This window comes from Bubalus bubalis, chromosome 12, assembly GCF_019923935.1.
Source record: "Bubalus bubalis isolate 160015118507 breed Murrah chromosome 12, NDDB_SH_1, whole genome shotgun sequence".
Classification (NCBI taxonomy): Eukaryota; Metazoa; Chordata; class Mammalia; order Artiodactyla; family Bovidae; genus Bubalus; species Bubalus bubalis.
In genome coordinates, this window is record NC_059168.1 from 10,037,230 (window position 1) to 10,055,034 (window position 17,805).

At 44.0% G+C, this 17,805-nt stretch overlaps 1 protein-coding gene and 1 long non-coding RNA gene across 3 annotated transcripts in view; one reads left to right on the plus strand and one right to left on the minus strand.

Moving 5' to 3' along the window:
- Positions 1-2,431: 2,431 nt before the first annotated feature.
- LOC102399500 lies at positions 2,432-13,174 on the minus strand. The gene is made up of 3 exons (XR_328400.4): positions 13,038-13,174; positions 12,306-12,417; positions 2,432-3,119 (listed from the first exon to the last, which is right to left on the minus strand). It is a non-coding gene; the product is annotated as an uncharacterized LOC102399500 (long non-coding RNA).
- Positions 7,201-17,805, plus strand: part of DCTN1 (dynactin subunit 1) — a 30,348-nt gene continuing 19,743 nt past the window's right edge. The window contains exon 1 of one of the 2 annotated variants that reach the window (XM_044925754.2): positions 7,201-7,458. The gene's annotated coding sequence lies outside the window, so the exon portion shown is untranslated. Of the gene's footprint in view, positions 7,459-11,400; positions 11,619-17,805 lie in introns of those variants that run through there. The other variant, XM_044925755.2, reaches the window with a different exon arrangement.

Consider the following 17,805-nt stretch of genomic DNA (forward strand, 5'->3'; position numbering starts at 1 on the left):
AGCAGAGACATTACTTTGCCAACAAAGGTTCGTCTAGTCAAGGCTATGGTTTTTCCAGTGGTCATGTATGGATGTGAGAGTTGGACTGTGAAGAAGGCTGAGTGACAAAGAATTGATGCTTTTGAACTGTGGTGTTGGAGAGGACTCTTGAGAGTTCCTTGGACTGCAAGGAGATCCAACCAGTCCATTCTGAAGATCAGCCCTGGGATTTCTTTGGAAGGAATGATGCTAAAGCTGAAACTCCAGTACTTTGGCCACCTCATGCAAAGAGTTGACTCATTGGAAAAGACTCTGATGCTGGGAGGGATTGCGGGCAGGAGGAAATGATAGAGGATGAGACGGCTGGATGGCATCACTGACTCGATGGACGTGAGTGAACTCCGGGAGTTGGTGATGGACAGGGAGGCCTGACGTGCTGCAATTCATGGGGTCGCAAAGAGTCAGATATGACTGAGCGACTGAACTGAACTGAACTGAATAATTAGTGATGTCAAGCATCTTGTCATGTGCCTGTCGGTTATATCTTCTTTGGAGAAATGTCCATTTAGGTCTTCTGCCCATTTTTTAATTGGGTTGTTTTTTGATATTGAGCTATGTAAGCTATTTATATATTTTGGAAATTAATTCCTTGTTGGTTACAAATATTGTCTCCCATTCTGTAGGTTGTCTTTTTGTTTTATTTATGTTTTCCTTTGCTGTGCAAAAGCTTTTAATTAGGTACCACTTGTTTACTTTTGCTTTTGTTTTCATTACCCATTACTAGGAGATGTATCCCCAAAAAATCTGTTGCAATTTATGCCAAAGAGTGTTCTGCTTGTGTTTCCCTCTAGGAGTTTTATAGTATTCAGTCTTGCATCTAGGTCTTTCTATTTGGTCACACCTCTTGCAGGATCTCAGTTCCATGAAAGCCCAAAATCCTAATCACTAGGCTACCAAAGAACTCCCTACATTTATGTCTTTAATCCATTTTATTTTATATATGTTATTAGAGAATGTTCTAATTTCATGCTTTTACATGTAGTGGTCCAGGTTCCCCAGCACCACTTATTGAAGAGACTGTCTTTTTCCCATTGTATATTCTTGCCTCCTTTGTTGTAAATTAATTGACAATAAGTGTGTGGGTTCATTTCTGGGCCTGTTCCATTGATCTATATTTCTGTTTTTGTGCCAGTACCACACTGTTTTAATTACTGTCATTTTGCAGTATAGTCTGAGGTCAGGGTGTGTGATTCCTCCAGGTCCATTCTTTCTCGAGATTGTTTTGGCTATTCAGGGTCTTTTGTGTTTCTATATAAATTAAAAAATTTTTTTTTGTTCTGGTTTTGTGAAAAATGCCATTGGTAATTTGATAGTGATTGCATTGAATCTATAGATTGACTTGGGTAGTATGGTCATTTTAACAGTACTGCTTCTTCCAGTCCAAGAACATCGTTTGTATCTTCAATTCATCTGTTTGTATCCTCTTCAATTTCTTTCATCAGCATCTCACACTATTTTGAGCAGAAGTCTTTTGCCTCCTTAGGTAGGTTTATTCTTAAGTATTTTATTCTTTTTGATGCAATGGTAAATGAGATTGTTCCCTTAATTTTTCTTTTTGATATTTCATTGTTAGTGTATAGAAATGCAACACATTTCTGCATATTAATTTTGTATCCTGCAACTTAAGCAAATTCATGGATGAGTTCTAGTAGTTTTCTGGTGGCTGCCTTAGGATTTTCTATGTATAGTAGCATGTCATTCACTTCTTCCTTTCTAATCTGAATTCCTTTTATTTCTTTTTCTTCTCTGATTGCTGTGTCTCCTGTAGTGGAAGCATGGAGTCTTAACCACTGGACCACCAGGGAAGTCCCCCACTCCCCAAATTGTTAAAAAGTTATTAGTGGGGCTTCCCTGGTAGCTCAGTGGTAAAAAGATCTGCGTGCCAATGCAGGAGACACCGGTTGGATCCCTGATCTGTGAAGATCCCACATGCCGCGGAACAACTCGGCCCGTGTACCACAACTATTGAGCCTGTGCTCTAGAGCCTGGGAGCTGCCAACTGCTGAGCCCATGTTCTACAACTACTGAAGCCTATGCACCCTAGAGACTATCCTCCACAACGAGAGAAGCCACCACAATGAGAAGACTGCTCATTGCAACTAGAGACTAGCTCCCACTCACTGCAACTAGAGAAAAAGCCCACATACACAGCAACGAAGACCCAGAGTGGCCAGAAAATTTTAAAAGTTATTAGCATATTTATCAATTAAAGGCAATTTTAAAATTTACATTTTATTACTTTTGGACAGCACCACCATTTCAGTACTCTTGCCTGGAAAATCCCATGAACGGAGGAGCCTGGTGGGCTGCAGTCCATGGGGTCGCGAAGAGTCAGACACAACTGAGCGACTTCACTTTCACTTTTCACTTTCATGCATTGGAGAAGGAAATGGCAACCCACTCCAGTGTTCTTGCCTGGAGAATCCCAGGGACGGGAGCCTGGTGGGCTGCCGTCTATGGGGTCGCACAGAGTTGGACACGACTGAAGCAACTTAGCAGCAGCAGCAGCAGTATAACTAATGTAGATGCTTCTCTTCTCTGCATCTGTCCTCCGCCATACCTGACTTTGCCACCTTTGATTTGCTCTCTGCCTTTATCTTATCCCTTCTCCATGTCTCAGCCTGAAAAACCACTTCCTCCCTCCTGGAAACAGCATTCCTTTTTTAGTTCAGTTCAGTCGCTCAGTCATGTCCAACTCTTTGCGACCCCATGGACCGCAGCATGCCAGGCCTCCCTGTCCATCACCAACTCCCAGAGTTTACTCAAACTCATGTCCATTGAGTTGGTGATGCCATCCAACCATCTCATCTTCTGTCGTCTCCTTCTCCTCCTGCCTTCAATCTTTCCCAGTGTCAGGTCTTTTCAAATGAGTCCTTTGAACTTTTTTCAAGGGGAGTTTTTTCCCTCTTGGTTCCTCCCCATTTTCTGAAGTGCCTAGAAGTCTACCCAAATGAACGCAGATGTTCTTCTCTGTTCAGTATCAGGGATTGGAAGGATGGGCTCTAGTCATACAAATTGGAGTTTTAGGGTCTTTGGAGTCTTGTTCATGGTCCCTATCAGACAAGGCCTCAGGTTGGCACCTGTAAAAAAACACATAAGACAGAGACAGTATTAATTTTCTTTGAAGATGACTCAGTCTAATTCAATATAAAAGAAACAATATGTCTCCTTTTTGTACATTGTGTCTTCAGACCCCTTTTCATTATGTTGAAAAGGATTTGGGTCTTTCTTGTATCACTACCCCGCTTCTAACCAAGGCTTGGCATCTTCACATGAAAACTCAGCATATCTGTTAAAGGTTGTTAAAGCACTCAGAGAGATGGCTCCAGTTCAAATTTAAAAAATATATTTTAAAACAAATTCAAAGCAGATCAAGATGTATTAATATGGAAAACCTCCAAAATGTAGTGTCCCATGGAGATAAAAACAAGGTTCAGCACGGGGAACTATATTTAATATCTTGTATTAACCTACCATAGAAAAGAATCTGAAAAAGAATATCTATATATGTATATATACATATATCTGAATCACTTTGCCATACACCAGAAACATAATATTGGAAATCAACTATACGTCAATTAAAAAAAAAAAACAAGGTTTAGAACAATGCGTATACAAAGTTGCTCTTTACATCTAAAATGCTTGCAATTTCAGAGGCTGACTCTGCAACCAAAAACAAAACATGGCATCAAGTTACTTTGGGTAAGGATCTTGGGGATGGGATAAATGAGGTATGTGCTGCTGCTGCTAAGTCACTTGAGTTTTGTCTGACTCTGTGCGACCCCATAGACTGCAGCCCACCAGGCTCCCCTGTCCCTGGGATTCTCCAGGGTTAAGGTTAGAATCCAGGGTTAGGCAAGAATACTGGAGTGGGTTGCCATTTCCTTCTTCAATGAAGTATGTACTTTTTTTTTTTAAAGGTGCTTATTTACAATAGCCAAAAGCTAGAAACAGCTCCCCAATCCATCAAATCCATTACAGGTGAATGGATAAACAAAAATGTGGTGTATGTATATGTATGTGTATATATATATACACACACACACACACATATATGTAATGAATGTTTTTTAGCTTAAAAGGGAAAGAAATAATGATACATACTACAACATGAACAAATTTTGAAGACATAAGCCAGACACAAAAGGAAAAATATTGTATGATTCTATTTATATGGAGTACTTAGAAAAGTCAAATTTATAGAGACAGAAAGTAGAATACTTGTTACCAGAGACTAGGGTGAGGGGAGAAAGGGGAATTAGTGTCTAATGGATACAGTTTCCATATGGAAAGATGAGAAAATTCTAGAGATGGATACTGGAGATAGTTGCAAAATAAGGTAAATGTACTTAGTGCCACTGAACTGTACACTTAAAAATAGTTAAAATGGTAAATTTCATGTATGTTTTACCACAGTAAAACATACATGTATACTGAGCCTTTAAAAGCCTTTAAATTTATATTTTATACCATTTCTCTTTAACTGCAGGGGATAAAGACCATTTCTACTAAAATTATAGATATACTTAATATTTGGCCCAGATGTATCCTACAGATAAACCTGCTCACATATGGAATGTCATATGTACAAGGTGATTCATTGTAGCATCATTTGCAATAGCAAAAATTGGTATCCCACTAGAAGAGGATGGTTAACAAATTATGTTTCCATGCAACAGAGTACTATGCAGCTCAAAAAATGAATGAGGAAGATCTCTATTTACTGATTTAGAAAGGTCTCCAGGATATATTGTTAAGTGAAGAAGTAAGGTACAAGTGTATATAGTATGCTATTTTGTGGATAAGAAGTGGGAGGAGTAAGAAACTGAGCGACTTGCTGAGCAATTTGCTAAGCGAGAAACTGACACCAAGGGTCAACTACAGTGTGCAAGGAGGAAGGAGTGGATAGGGAGAGGGGTTGCGGTGAGGTTTCTCAGTGCACACTTTTAATATTGTTCTGATTTTTAATCACACTAGTATATTATCTATTTAGAATAATAACAAGAAATACTTGTTGCTGCTCATTCGTGTCTGACTCCTTGTGACCCCATGGACAGCAGCACACCAGGCTTCTTGTCCTTCACCATCTCCTGGAGTTTGCTGAAACTCATGTCCACTGAGTTGATGATGCCATCCAACCATCTCATCCTCTGCCACCCCCTTCTCCTCCTGCCTTCAATCTTTTCCAGCATCAGGGACTTTTCCAATGACTCAGCTCTTCAAATCAGGTGGCCAAAGTATTGGAGCTTCAGCTTCAGCATCAGTCTTTCCAATGAATATTCAGGGTTGATTTTCTTTAGAATTGACTGGTTTGATCTCCATACTGTCCAAGGGACTCTCAAGAGTCCTCTCCAGAAATACTTAGCCGATGAAATGGGGAAAAGAGGGGCAGTAGTGGAGAGATTCATCCTTTCTACCATTTACCACCCCTACTTCCACCCCACCAACAGTTTTATGGATTTTTCAGGTTGTTTTTCAATCTGAGATTAACTGAGACAAACATAATATTGCGATAGTTACACTTCAGGCTCTTTACATGAATCCTCTCAAACTTACGAACAACCAAATAATGTAGGTTCTATCCTTAACATTCTCATTTTACGAAAGACGAAACAGAGGTTGGGAGAAGTTAAGTAAACAACTCAAGGACTGAGACAGTGGGTAAACAGAATTTGAACTCATTCTCTATCAGATCCTGACTTTTCCAACATCCTTGTACAACTATGTCTGAACACTTGTTCCATTTTTTTTTTCATTTCTTTGGCATAATTAGAAGTGGGTTCATTGGGTCAGGGAATTTGTACTTTCCAACGTTTTCTTTTTTTTCATAACTGAGATTTTATTGGTTGTTTTGAGGATCAGTACACAGAAATTTCAATTTGTCCATAATTCTTAACATTTGTACCAAAAATCTAAAAAAATCATGTAGTTTTGACTCTTTTCTGAACAGTTTTCCTAGAACTTTACAGCTTACATTTGGAGGCAAATTTTCCTTAACAGGATATCCAGTACAATATTGGAAGTTCCACCAGTCACAATTTAATGTCATACTACATACTCAAATTTTCAATCGTTCACAGCACATTAACAATGTTACTAGAAGCACTGGACCACCACGACTAAAGATGCTTCAGGGCACAAAATTCTGACCAGGAGAGCCAAGATCAAGCAGTGGTTTGTTGTAGGATACAATTCTACCAAGAACAGGAAGAGAAGTAATAGTATCCAAGACATTGAATGCACAATTGACTCCAAACTGCCATTTTAGTATGCTTTATATTATAGAGTATAAAAGCTCACCTCAATTTATGGAATGTTACTGACACCCATGACAATCAAAACCCCCCATATTCAATATCCCACTATTTTATGGTTGAACCCCAAAATAACCAGCAAATGATTTCACCTCTCAAAACAAAAAAGCACTTACACTTAAAAAGTGGATTGAGAGAGGATTCTTGGGGGAAAAAAATGTTTTTAGAGCTGTCAAAAAACGCGTTTACAAAATAGTTGATAAAAATAATTGTCTGGATTGTACAAGAAGGGACACAGACCACTGATAGGATAGGGTGTGGTATTAATTAGACTTGGCTTCTTCTCCTTCATCAAAGGCTGGGCTCTCCTTTTAGTCTCTTGGTTAGCCACTTCGGCCTGTTTCCCCGTTGTTTGTTTCGGCCTTTTTCCCCCTTTTGTTTGACTTTTTGTCTGACGATTTATCCTTTCCTGCCGCCTTCTTCGGCTTCGTTTCCACTTTTGCAGGAGCCAATTTAGCTGACGATCTCGTCGGAGCGGACTCGTCAGGGGAGCCGTGACGGCTGGGCGGGAGTGCGCCAGGTGCCTGCAAGCCTTAGCTAAGCTGAAGCGCCCGGCAACTGCGGCACCCCCCGGCCCAGGTGTTTTTTAAATTAAAAACTACCAAAGTCCATTATGTACATTTTCATTATTTTATATTTACCACTACTGTTTTAATTAATAGCCTAGCACGGAAAAGCGTAGCGAGTCTCTGGGGGAGCTTTGACCAAAGCAAGAGTCGTCCAGGCCGTCTCTATGTTGTCTACCGTCTGCCGGCAGAGGGCGCTGGCCACCGCGCGCCTCTCCCCCGTGGTCCTAATCGGCTTCCCGTACAGTACGCACGCGCAAATTTCGCTCCAGGTGTCCAGCTTTGTGCCTGATCGAAGTCTCCCCGGCTGCGCTCAGCTCGCAGGGTTTAACCCGGGCTGGTCTTCGGGGAAGAGTAGCGTGTTCCCCCCGACCCAGAACACCTCTGGGCCTCAGAGACTAGAGGTCCTGGAGTGGGCCTACAGGGGTCTGGCGGCACGGCGGGCAGCCCGTGCGGGCGGGGTGGGACCCCGCTAAGGCTTGGGCGTCGGTCGCCAGTGGGGCCCGGAGCCGGGCGCGGAGCCCCTGACAGTACAGGTACGGAGGCGGCGACCATGGCAACTGCCTCCTCCCCCGCCGTGTTCGCAAGGCTCTTGGCTGTGTTCTGGGGGCTCGGCGCTCGCCTGGGGCGCGGCCGAGAGCCCGGTGTGCCGGGCAGGGGTCGGCAGGGGTGGGCCGCGGTGGGGGTGGGCACCGCCTGGGTCTGGCCTGGTCTGACCCGTCTGAGCTCTTTAGCCTGGCGGGGTCAGAGTGATTGCGACTCCCAGTTCTTCCGGATCTGCAGGGGTTCCCCTCCTTTCCTGGGAACGTGCAAGGCACTCCTGAACCTATTCCAAGCTACAGGTTTCCAGTGGGGCACATGGTTGAAAAGTTGTGTCAAACAGAAAAAAGAAAAAAGAGGACTAAAGCTGGAGGCCGATATGCTTTTGGTGTGTCTGTCTGCCATTCCTGGGGTCCGCCTTCACTGGCAGGGTGACTCTTGAGCAGTCATGATGGGCATCCCCCAAACTAAATCACACAGATGAGGAGCTCCGCTGTTTTTCAAGAGGCGGTGATTTAGAAATGTACCCTCTTTTGTTACAGTGTGGAGACCAGCAAGCTCATCCTGACCCCTTGCCAATCCAGTATGCTTAAGGCACTGAGGGTCAGGGAACAATGAGGTGAAGGTTGACGTCTTTTACCTAGACTAAGGCTGAAGCTCAAGGCACGGGGACGTTAACGATAGTAGTAAATGACAACTTTTTTCCCAAAAGGCTTTTTGTGCTCTAATATGTTTAGAAACTTAATGGTTCAAGTTTTCTCTTCCCAGGTGGCGCTAGTGGTAAAGAACTCCCGTGCCAACGCTGGAGACAGGTTCTATCCTTGGGTGGGGAAGATCCTGTGGAGGAGGGCGTGGCAACCCACTTCAGTATTCTTGCCTGGAGAATCGGATGGACAGAGGAGTCTGGCCGTCTGTAGTCCGTGGGGCCACAAAAGAGTCTGACTTAACTGAAGGAACTTAGCGTGCAGCACGTGCATGTTTAGAAACTTCAGCTTTCAATAGGCTAATAGTATTTTTACCAAGAATTTCCCACTGGAAGTATAGTATGGAGTTTCCCAAATTTGGGTGGAAAATACTGTTTTTCTTGGGTATTGCCTCTTTAGCATATAAGACAATTTGGAAAATGGAGTTCCAGAATTGGAAACTCAAGATTTGGAAGGGGTAGTTTAGGTCAGTGCTTTTCGAACTTGAATGGTGCATACACCTAGGGGTCTTGTTAAAGTACATGCTTTGGTTGGTTCTACATTTTAAACAAGTTCTTAGGTGATGCCGATGGTCCATGGACCACATACACTTTGAGCACAAGGGTGTAGGTCTCTGGGCTGAAAGAGACCATGTTCTGTTCCTTGCCCTCCAGAACAAGCTGTGCTGCCTTGAATAATCTCTCCTCCTGTCCAGGCCTATAAAATAGGAGACTGGACTGGAAGAGCGCCACTGTTTCTTTCAGATCTTGTGATAGTTGAATTCCTTCTAAAATATTCTTGCCCAATGGCCAGTTTGGGCTTGAACATTTCTAGTAATGGGGAATTTACTGAATGTAAGGCATCCCATTTCATCACGAAATAGCTCAATATGGAAGTTTTTCATGTTGCTAAAATACCTCTCTATAACTTCCATCTTGTTGATCCTAGCTTATCTTTTAGAATCAGAGAAATAAAAAATATAATTCCTCCTTAAAAGATGAGTCTTGGGAATTCCCTGGCAGTCCAGTGGTTAGGACAGTTCTTTCACTGCCAAAGGTCAGATTCAATTCCTGCTCAGGGAACTAAGATCCCACAAGCTGTGTGGCACAGCCTCTTAAAGTGTGAGATGACAGTGTTTCTACCATGTTTTCCCCAAACTGAATTGTCCTTTATTCTTCCCTGGCATTGTTTCAGATTCCTGTCTCTTAAATCTCGTCCTCCTGTGTGGAGGGTAGTGGGGTTGTAGCAGGACTTTGAAGGACGAGTGGGGCTCGCAAAACCAGGGGAAGCATCCTAAGCGTTTGACAGTGGTGCGGAGATACGTCAGATCCAGAACGGTTTGACTCAAGTAGAAAATGTTACGTCACTGAAAGATTTGGGGCAAAGCAGTATTTTACGGTGTGTAGTAGTTCTCCCATAGTGTATAATGTGGTTGGAAATGAGGAAAGAGAGAGGCAGGGAGCCAGACAGGCTTCCCATACCAGTAAAGATGGCCTGGGATGATGATAATAGTAATGCCTTCTATTTATGTAACACTTTACAGAACTTTTCACAGACAGCCTTTCCTGTGAGGTAGGCAGAGCAGCTGTGACCCTGTTTTATAGATGAGGCACCAAAGCGGGTAAACGATTTGTCTTAATTCTCAAAGCTATTACATGGCAGACCAAAGTGATGACATTGGTAATGGAGGAGAAAGGAAGAGTGCAAGAGACAATACTGAGAAAGAGTTGCTAAGTGCGGCCTGACTGAACGAGAGTGCAGAGGAAAAGAAGTTGTTTGGGAGGAGTCAAAATGGGTGGGAAAATCATAGTACACGACTGACAGCTGCCATAGCTTGTACTCTGACAGACCTGACATTGTTAGTAGCTCTTTGGAGTTATAGGTCAGAAGGTATTGTAGAGGATTCCTAGCTTTGGCCTGTCTACAGATACCAGGTGGTGTGTGGGGGCTTGGGTTATCTGTCCCATGCCAAGGGAAATGAGAACTGGGTATTCAGTGTCCCCTGAGAAGGTAAGTGCTGAGCAGTTGACTGATTCAAGTCTATCTTAGGGTCCTTGCCATCCTGAAGTCTCTGGATGTGGTTTTATATAATTTGTCTTTCGAAGTTCCAGCTCGTACTGGTTGTACTTGGCTGACAAATTGGTTATCCAGTTTGACCTCCCTAAGCTCTGACATACCCACTGAGGGTTTCAAGGAAACAGAGACTGGATCCTTGTCACTCCTAAAGCCTTACTGAAGCTATTTTCCCAGATCTACACTTCCTCTAGAGCCTAGAGGTCTTTCTTTCTCTTGTCCTTTTACTTTAGAAGCGTATGAAATTGAGATTTATTGCCACTGCTGAATTCCATAGGAAATGGAGCTGTCCCCGCAGTTTTAGTGTCTTAGGCTCCTAACTGGAGAAGAAAGAGCTACCTTTGCTGGGGTGTATGTTGTATTTCCCCCATGGTGTCTCTGGGAAACCTATCAGAGCCAACTTATATCCCTAGAGCCTCATGTTGGTACAGGCTTCTGTTCAACATTGAGCGTCTTCTCTGTTCAGTGCTTAGGATAACTAAGATGAATAAAAACTCTGCCCTGGAGGAATTCATGATGGGATAAGGGAGACAGTATTGTAAGGAAGCTTCCCTGGTGGCTCAGAGGTTAAAGCATCTGCCTGCAATGTGGGAGACCTGGGTTCGATCCCTGGGTCGGGAAGATCCCCTGGAGAAGGAAATGGCAACCCACTCCAGTATTCTTGCCTGGAGAATCCCATGGACGGAAGAGCCTGGTGGGCTACAGTCCCCGGGGTCGCAGAGTCGGACACGACTGAGTGACTTCACTTCACTTCTTCACTTCAAGATAGGTGGATCCAAGTTTTTAAGAGGATTTGGGGATCAAAGAAGGGGTGATTGATGAGATTAGATTCATAATGAGGCCAGGTTTTTAATGGCCTTCAGTTTTGTGGGAGGGAAGTCTCTGGAGGTTTTCAGGCAGGGAGGTGATGTGGTTATATTTTGGGAAGCTAATTGTGGAAATAGACTGAAAGGGGAGGATCTGGATAAGGAACATCAGGAGAATCTTTTAACAACCTGGGCTTGGCTTCAGGCTGAATTAAGGATTAGTGTGAATGGGAAGAAGGGGAGGAATCAGAGATTGTAGAGACTGATGTAATGACTGATGTAATGACTAATTAATTGAGAACAAGAGAGGGAATTGTCCAGGATGACTCAGTTTTCTATTCTGGGTGGATGGTGGTACCAGTAAAAAGGAGAATATAGAAGAGGAACGTTTGCTGGGGGAAGATTCCACGTGTTTTGGGTCACCTTGAATTTGGGGGTCTGTGGCCCTTAGCAGATAGGTGGAAATGTGGGTCTGGAGTTCAGAAGAGAGTTTGTGCCTTGGGGTGGTGGATGATGCTGTTGGAATGGATGATCCCAGTCATGCTTATAGAAGGCTGAAGAAGACAGAGGAAGTGACAAGGCCTAGTGGGCAAGGTAAGAGAGAATGTTGTCCAGGGAGCTACAGAGGAAAAAAGTTGCAGAAAGAGAATCAACAGCATCTGTTGCTACAGGGAGGTCGAGTAGGATGAGCTTGGAAAATGTACGTGGAGATTGGGCAGTTAAGAGATTGTGGTTAGCAGGACTCTTATTTTTTTTTTTTTAGTGTGAGCAGCTTTAGTGGAGTCCTAAGGACAGGAGCCAAGTCAGTTGAAGAGTGGATGGAAAGTGAGGATAAGGAGGGTGTGCTCTGAGTAGTTTGGCAAGGAAGGAAGGAAGGAAGAGGGTGGCAGCTTGTGGAGGAGTAGCAGAGACAAGAGTCAGGTATTTCTGGAAGTCTTGAGCATAGGTTATCTGATGAGAAGCCACATTTGAAGGCGCAAAGGAAAAGATGATTGCAGAGGAGGGTGGAGGGTTGTCCGAAAAGAAGACATTGTTTCTTTTGAAGTGGAATGACTGAAGAAAGGGAAAGAATGTAGGAAGAAAGAGGCAATGATGGACACATCTAAATTTGCAAATAGGGTCCGTTTCCTTTCACAGCAAGGTTATCTGTTGGGGGAGGGGCTCTGGTGTGGGCTCAGATAGGAACAGGGACTTGAGAGTGGCAAGGGAAGGCTTAAACAACTGTCCAGAGAGGAAAGGGAAAGAGAGCAGACTCAAGATCGCTCCAAGAACATTGCATACCTCTGAACTTGAATCCTGCACTGAGGTCTCTCTTTTCCTCTTCTTCATAATAATTATGGCTGGCATTTATTGAATGTGTCATACCAGGCACTCTTATAAGTGCTTTTCAGCCCTGTTAGAAAAGTATTGTTATTACCTGTGTTTTACAAAAGAAGAAATTGAGGCATGGAACAGTAGTATTTATGTTTGATGAATCTCTTCTGCAGAAATGGCATTCCTTCTCTGAGGCATCAGAGAAAGGCAGAAATTTACTCCCAAGTCCCAGTTTCTGGTCATAAGGGGCTGGAGTTTAGGGCTGATAAGGAGGGAGCTTTACCAGGCCAGTCTGTGGGTGTGATAGTGGATGGGTGGGCAGGGTGGTGGGGTCAGTGTTGCTGCCATCTTTTTGCAACTACATATGGAATTCTGAAATCCTTACGTGACTTCCCAGCAGCCTGACTAGAAGGACAAGTGACTGTAATGATTTGTTACGTGTTGCAGGCTGACGCTGTGTCACTTGAGATGGTGAATAAGAAAAGAGATCTTGTCTCAGTCAGCCAGAGAAAAAATTTTTTTCTGCCAGTTATGTATGGGATTAGGCAGATCTATAACCTTTCATAATAACATACATCATTAACACTCAATTTTGGTGTTTTCCCATTGGCGTGATAGAATTTGTCGGTAAGGTGCACACCTGACTTGAGTGAAAGAGGAGAATGATGAGATGGCATGGATGGAAGAGAATGGACTTACCTTTTCCTGCTGCAGCCACTGGAGCATCATTTCTGTGTCCTTCCTCTTGAGGTTGCCATGGATACGCCTTTGCTTGGTGACTTGAGGGGATTGATTTCCGTTATGATCAGTTGATGACGAGGGTTTAAAAAGAGAAAGGACAGAATGCTCTGCTTCTGGGGAGTGGCTGGTGAGCTGCCCAAAAGGCAGAGCCAAGCATAGCCGAGGTGGCTGTGGCTTTGCTGGCTGCTTTGGGTTTTGCTGAAGTTGTGAAATGGTGCATCTCTCTCTCTACAGCGCAGGCTCAGGGTTCCCCGTCCGCAGGGTCCTAGTGCCAGGGACTTGTTGGTTGATCGAGGGGAGGAAGCAGCAGTCTGTTAACTAGGACTCCTACTAGCTCTGGGAGGGTTGTGGTTCTCAAATACAGGGCTGGACTCAAGTGCCTGTTGCCTTCCTGCAAAAGCACCTTTCTTGAGGATAAGTGAGGCGTATTGTGTAGCTTTCCTTGCTGGAGGTCTGGGCCCTTTGGAAGCGGTCTGGCGGTCACTGGGTATTCCTAGAGGGGAATATCCTGGGAGGGAGTAGACCTGTTTTCAGTTTGGGAGTGGGCTACAGAAATTTCTGGGGATAAATGAAGAGCTTGGAGAGGTTAAAAAAAAAAGTCTGTTTAGGGTCTAGGTCCTGTCTGTGAGATTCGCAAGGCAGGAACAAAAGGCTCTGTGTATCTTCTTTCTGGGTATATCAGGAATCCAGCCTTCCAAGCTTCCAGTCCCCAAGCTTCTGTTCCCGTCTCCTTTCCTGACTCCTGAGGGACTTATATCCACACGTATTCCTCCCCTACTAGTGCTTTTAGAGATGTACAACTGCACCCTAGTTTTAAGAAAATCTATATCTTGCTGATTACCTTTATGTTTCATTTTATCTCTTTGCAACCAAATCAAAATACCCAGTGCCTAATGCAAGTGTGTGGAGAAGGCAATGGCAACCCACTCCAGTACTCTTGCCTGGAAAATCCCATGGATGGAGGAGCCTAGTAGGCTGCAGTCCATGGGGTCCCTAAGAGTCAGACACGACTGAGCGACTTCACTTTCACTTTTCACTTTCATGCATTGGAGAAGGAAATGGCAACCCACTCCAGTGTTCTTGCCTGGAGAATCCCAGGGACGGGGGAGCCTGGTGGGCTGCCATCTCTGGGGTCGCACAGAGTCGGACACGACTGAAGTGACTTAGCAGCAGCAGCAATACAAGTGTGTGGATCCTGCTGTCAGACTGCCTGAATTTCAGACCTCCATAGGTGGAATCAGAGAAAGCAAAGGATTGGGTTAGCCCAGGATCAAGGTTTGGTAAGGTGAGACAAGAAGAGGTCAGGGGCTCAAAGGATTCTGGTATACCAGTAAAAAGCAAGGTGGAAATGGTGCAGACTGGGTGCCAAAGAGACTTTTCCTCCTTACCAGTTCCTCCTTAATTCCCAATAGTCTACTTCTTTTCCTGTCATTTCTGAAATGTTCACCAAGTCCACTGGTAACCTGTTTATCAGACTTAGATTTGTGTCCCTTGTCTCTTCCCGTTTTCCTAGACTTTTTAGCAATTTTTAATGTCATTGGGAAGAAAAATGGATTAGAAATCCAGGGAGTATCTGTCTTCTGGTTGAGGTAACACCTAACTTAGAAGTGTTCTGTGTGACTTGGGATGGGTCTCAAAGATGCTGTTGAAGGATCACCTACCTGTTGTTGTTGTTGTTAGCCGCTCCAGTCATGTCTGACTCTCTGCAACCCCATGAACGGTAGCCTCCAGGCTTCTTTGTCCGTGGGATTTCCCAGGCAAGAATACTGGAGTGGATTGCCATTTCCAGCTAGTCAAATGTGCCCCACTGGCTATGAGACTTAGATGAGTTGTTTGACTTTTGAGACTTGTAAAATGGAAATAACGGAATCCGTGTTGTCGTCATCACAGGTTTGTGTTGGGAGGAGATCGTGAAATTCATGTGTTAGTGGTCACAGTTAAATTTGCCCCTGAGAAGGCCTTGTGATTATTTCCTCTCTCTTAACATGTCCGGTTTCCCTTCTCAACTCTGTTATCATCATTCTCATTGCTCCTGCTTGAGAAATCCCAGGTTTCTTCATTCCTTTAGTTATCCATGCACTCATCTCTCCACTCACTTATTCGTGCAACATCTGAGTTCCTACTGTGTGCAGTTGTCATTGAGGTACCCTCTCCGTGATGACGAAGACAGTGTCTACAATTTGTTGAGCACGTATTCTGTGCTAAGCGCTGTGCTAAATGCTTTACTTCTGTCTTAGTTAATCTTCACAACATCCCTGTGAGGTAAGTATTATTCCCCCCTTTTTCAGATAAGGTAACGAGGGCTCCGAAAATATGTTACCTAGAGTCATATCGGTGAGGAAATGGGAGAACCAAAGCTGTATCCAGATCTGTCCATCTCCAGAGCCCAGACAGGCCTGCTGCTGCTTTCCCCATGTTTGATCTATCATAGGTCCTTCTCAGGGTTGTTTTTTGTTTTTTTTTTTTGGTGGTGTCTCTGAATTGGTCCATTTCTTCTTCCCTTTCTTTTTCTCTTATGAGCCTAGTTCAGACCCCCTCCAACTCTTACTCATTATTGCCGTTACCGTCCTTGCTGTCATCCCTGTCTTTATCAAGTTGCTATGCCTCAACTCCATCCCTCTGTCCGCCACCTGTGTGATGTTCCTAAAATAGTTTTCACTATGCCAGTCTCCTGCTCAGGAAGAGTCTGGCTTCCTGTTGCTATTGGATCCAATTCATCTATCTCTACCTGTTGTTAAACTCCCTGAATCTATCCATATTTACCTTCTAATACATCTCAACATCAGTGTTAGTTCATTCAATAATGTTTGACACCCTGTGCCAAGAGTTGATGGAATCATAAAGAGGAAAAGTTGTGGAGTCTGCTTTAACAGGCTTACAGTTTGATAGGAGAACTCATTTAGAATTCTTTACTTCAGCCAAGCTAGGCATCTTTAATTTTCCCCACTCAAGCAGAATTATTCTTTGTCTATTCATACTGTAGTCACAAATTATGTTTGTAGGCCTTTCCTTTCCACACCACCTCCCCCCCCACCCAAGAAAACCTCATATAAGGCATAATCAAGTACCCCTTTTCTTTCTAGCTCACCTTTCTCCTCTCTGTAGTTCCTTATAATATGTATTGCCTAGACATTTTAAGACCTGTACAGCTTCTGCACTTTTTATAGAGCACTTTTATATGCTTTATCTTATTTGAGTATTAATGTAGATATGCCAGGTGATGGTCTCACTTTATAGAAGAAACAGCATCCAAGGAGTTCAGTTCAGTTCAGTCGCTCAGTCGTGTCCGACTCTTTGCAACCCCATGAATCGCAGCACGCCAAGCCTCCTTGTCCATCACCAACTCCAGGAGTTCACTTAGACTCACGTCCATCGAGTCAGTGATGCCATCCAGCCATCTCATCCTCTGTCGTCCCCTTCTCCTCCTGCACCCAATCCCTCCCAGCATCAAAGTCTTTTCCAATGAGTCAACTCTTCGCACAAGGTGGCCAAAGTACTGGAGTTTCAGCTTTAGCATCATTCCTTCCAAAGAAATCCCAGGGCTGATCTCCTTCAGAATGGACTGGTTGGATCTCCTTGCAGTCCAAGGGACTCTCAAGAGTCTTCTCCAACACCACAGTTCAAAAGCATCAATTCTTTGGCGTTCAGCTTTCTTCACAGTCCAACTCTCACATCCATACATGACCACTGGAAAAACCATAGCCTTGACTAGACGGACCTTGGTTGGCAAAGTAATGTCTCTGCTTTTCATTATGCTATGACTGTATATGCTTGTGTTGCTGGAGAGCTCTGTGATGTCCTTAGATGTGTGCTCTTTTGAATCTTGGAAGATAATGTGGTCCAGAGGAAGAACATGTTTTTTTTTGAGGCCTAGAACTAAGTGTGGTAACAGAGAGTAGAAGTGCACAGGGTTCTGATTCAGGCTTTGGCTCTAGTTTTGGCTCCTCTCCTTGTCTTCTGTGTAACTTCAGAGAAGTTACTCAGTTCTCCAAGCCCCAGTTTCTTGTCAGCGTTGTTCCTAGCCTGCCTCTCTGTGGGGTTATTTTGATGTTCAGATTTGATGATAACTTTTGTTATTAGCTAACTTTTGTTGAGTACTCATTGAATACCAGGCGCTGTCCTAAATGTTATACATGGATTGTCTCAGCTAGTCCTCACAGTAGCTCTGAGATGTTCTTTGCTCACAGTTGACAAATGAGCAGATGGAGGCGCAAAGATGTTAAGCAGCTGGACCAAGTTTTTGTAGCTATCAAATGGTGAAGCCATGAATTGAATGTAAGCAGTCTGAGTCTAGAACTGGTACTCTTAACCATAGTACTAACGACTTTTTTTAAGGTGCTCTGTAGAATGTAAGGTGCTCTGAACATGCAGAAGTCCAGTTTGCAAGGAGCTGCGTGGCCCTGCGTAATGGTGAATAGGGAAAGGAGGGGGCAGTATGGATATGTTGCAGGAGAGGAGAGAAATGGTTTCCTAGGGGGTCTGACCAGCATTGGAGATGTGGAGAGGTGTTTTGGGGGCCCTATATCTGGCCGTTGGCTGTCATTCTATTAGGCTATCTGGTTTTCCTTAGAAAGGGTGGAATGGAGGAAGACCCTGTTCAGCCAGTGAAGCCCAGTGTGGACAAGACAGGTAGCCCTCGACCCAGGGGATCTATGTCCATACTGACCTGGTGGAGCCATAGGTCAGACCCTAGGACAGTCTCGTTGGCTACTTAGAGGCATGGCAA